Here is a 3,443-nt window from a genome sequence, read left to right on the forward strand (position 1 = left end):
ATGTCTGGTGGGCATTTCCTTGTCAAATCCTTGAATCTCTCCCATGCCTTGTAGAGAGTTTCACCCTCTTGTTGTCTAAAAGTCTGAACCTCAGATCGAAGCCTATTGACCTTTTGTGGGGGGTAGAAACGTGCCAGAAACTTGCTTTTCACCTCATCCCAGGTTGTTAGGCTCCCTCTTGGGAATGATTCCAGCCACTTAGCTGCCTTGTCCCTAAGTGAAAATGGGAACAAGAGCAGTTTATAGGCATCTTCCTGAACTCCATTGGACTTCACAGTGTCGTAAATTCTCAGGAATTTCATGGACTTCACAGTGTCGCAAATTCTCAGGAATTTTGTGAGATGTTGGTTTGGGTCTTCATTAGCACTTCCACCAAATGAACAATGATCCTCCACCAGTGATATTAGTTGTGGTTTGAGTTCAAAATTGTTGGCCTGAATGGGTGGTTTCTGAATGCTGCTACCACAATTCCCAGAGGTTGGGTTTATGTATGAACCAAGAACCCTCCTCTTGGGAATGGCATTGTTTCCGTCAGCTCTCTCATGGTTGTGAACTTCTCTATTCATGTTGAGATCTAGAGCTTCCTCAAAATTGTCCTCAGATTCTCCTTCAGATTCTTCTTCTCCCAGTACCCTCTTCCTTCTTGCTTCCCTTCTAAGTTTATGAAGGGTCCTATCTGGTTCGGTATATAGAGGAATTGATGTCTCTCCTCTCCTACCTGTCATACAAGAACACAGCACAGGCAACAAACAAGTGAAATACTCTTGGTTAATGGAAGAGTATGGTTAGAGCAGTTGAGGAATTAATTCAAATAGTTAGTGGGTCAGTGAGTTAGTTGCTTGACTTTAAAGGCATAAAGAAAGAAAGCAAGTAACAGAGTGCAGAAATTAAAATTCAACAAGTAACTTGAACTGAATTAACAAAACAAGAAAAATGCTCAATCTAGTTAACTTCCAATTTGAGAATTGTCAATCGAAAACCAATCCCCGACAACGGCGCCATAAACTTGATAGCCATAAACTTGATAGCTACGATTTTAGGAAATTGCACAATCGGCAAAAATTCCTTCCGGCAAGTGCACCGATTATCGTCAAGTAAAACTCACAATAGAGTGAGGTCGAATCCCACAAGGATTGGTTGAATGAGCAATTCAGATTAGAAGTGTGTTCTAGTTGAGCGAAATCAAGATTTAGATGAGAATTGCGAAATGTAAAATTGGCGGGAAACGTAAATGGCAAGAAATTGAAATTGCGGAATCTTCACTGATTATACCACACAGTTTCATGAACCACAATTTGGTAGGATTACATGTCACAATATCCATCCAAACCCCAATCCAATTCACTGTGAGAAAGCTTCTCTAGCATGAATCCTCCATTCCTTTCCCAAGGTTCCGAAGGATTCCAATTATGGGTAGTTTCTTTCCCAAGACAACTACCCAATGGAATTAGATCGAGAAGCTTTCTAGCAAAATTCAAGAGAAAAGATTGAAGAAGAAGATAAAAACTATTATTGATTCATTGAATTACAATAGAGCTCCCTAACCCAATGAAAGGGGTTTAGTGAGTCAAAGCTCTGAATTCAATTACAAAAGTGTGAAAACTAGCCAAAATCAAAAGTTCCAAAGTAAAAGTCTGAAGTGTCAAAAAGTGTAAAAGTTCTTTCTAACTTAAATTCTATCCTATTTATACACTTTCTAAATTGAGCTTCTATTGTGTTTCTTGGGCTTTGAAGCCTTTCCTTGATTTCCTTTTGCTTTGGGTTTATGATCCATAATCCTGATGAGGCTGCTGATCCAATTCTATAACATTCATTGAGCCAAGTTAGTGATAATCAAGTAATGACACATGACTCAACAAATTGAAGTTCCAGACTCATCAATTCTTCAGGCCCAATCCCATAAACCATGATATTCAATTGGGTTTCATACCAGAGTATGTTTAAGTTAATGTTTGTGCTCAAATGCTAACTTAAACTTCAATATATTTGGCCCAGAAACCCTTTCAAAAAGTGGTGTTTAAGTTGCAGTTTAAGCTTAAACTGCATCTTAAACGTTGGACACTCCTGGAGGTGATAAATGTCGAACACGTTTAAGCTTCAGTTTAAGGTTAAACTGAAGCTTAAACGTGGAAATGAAGAAAACAACCCTGGAGGAGAAATTGAGTTGAACACGTTTAAGCTCCAGTTTAAGGTAAAACTGGAGCTTAAACGTGGAATGCTTCCTGGAGGGTGAATTGTCGAACACGTTTAAGCTCCAGTTTAACCTTAAACTGGAGCTTAAACGTGGGAATGAAGAAAGCAACCCTGGAGGCAAATTCTAGTCGAACACGTTTAAGCTCCAGTTTAAGGTTAAACTGGAGCTTAAAGGTGGAAATGAGAAAGCAACCCTGGAGGCAATTTCTGGTCGAACACGTTTAAGCTCTAGTTTAACCTTAAACTGGAGCTTAAACGTGGAAATGCTCCTTGGTGCAATTCTCATTCTGGCGTTTAACTTCCAGTTTAAGGTTAAACTGGAGGTTAAACGCCAGTTTCAGCATTCCTCAGCTTTCATGATTCTGGCGTTTAAGCTCCAGTTTAAGCTGAAACTGGAGCTTAAACGCCACTTTCAGCATTATATGGTTTGGTAGTTTAAGTTCCAGTTTAAGCTTAAACTGGAACTTAAACTCCACATGTGATATTCAAGCTTCCTTTATTGATTTATGTTGCTTCTTTGCCTAGCCTCTTCTTCCCTGAAATCATCCAAACAACTGCATCAAAGTCTTGCAAAATTTCATGAGAAATCTTCTATTCATATCATTCAAGTAATATAACTAAAAACTCATGGAATTTGCATCAAAATCATACTGTTTGGATGATTCATTGCTTTGTTGTTCATTTAACCATTCTTGGTTACTTTAAGCTCAAGAAAATGCATAAAACAACTAAAACTAACAGAAAAATGCTAGTGAAACTAGCCTAAGATGCCTTGGCATCAAGTAACAATGTCTTAAGGCTATAAATAATACCATAAATCCTTCACCTTTCTTAAATGAAAAATGTTTTTAATTCAAAAGAACAAGAAGTACATGAATTTCGAAATTATCCTTGAATTTAGTTTAATTATATTGATGTGGTGACAATACTTTTTGTTTTCTGAATGAATGCTTGAACAGTGCATAATTTTGATCTTGTTGTTTATGAATGTTAAAATTTTTTGCTCTTGAAAGAATGATGAACAAAGAGAAATGCTATTGATAATCTAAAAATTGATGAAAATTGATTCTTGAAGCAAGAAAAAGCAGTGAAAAAGTAAAAGCTTGTGAAATAAAAATGGCGAAAAAAATCAGAAAGAAAAAGAAAAAGCAAGCAGAAAAAGCCAATAGCCCTTAAAACCAAAAGGCAAGGGTAAAAAGGATCCAAGGCTTTGAGCATCAATGGATAGGAGGGCCCAAGAAAATAAAATC

The 3,443-nt window shown here is 37.3% G+C and overlaps 1 non-coding gene across 1 annotated transcript; it reads left to right on the forward strand.

Moving 5' to 3' along the window:
• On the forward strand, positions 1-104 carry LOC127743350 (small nucleolar RNA R71). The gene has a single exon (XR_008004742.1). It is a non-coding gene; the product is annotated as a small nucleolar RNA R71 (small nucleolar RNA).
• Positions 105-3,443: the final 3,339 nt, after the last annotated feature.

This window comes from Arachis duranensis, chromosome 10 (assembly GCF_000817695.3).
Source record: "Arachis duranensis cultivar V14167 chromosome 10, aradu.V14167.gnm2.J7QH, whole genome shotgun sequence".
NCBI classification, from domain to species: domain Eukaryota; kingdom Viridiplantae; phylum Streptophyta; class Magnoliopsida; order Fabales; family Fabaceae; genus Arachis; species Arachis duranensis.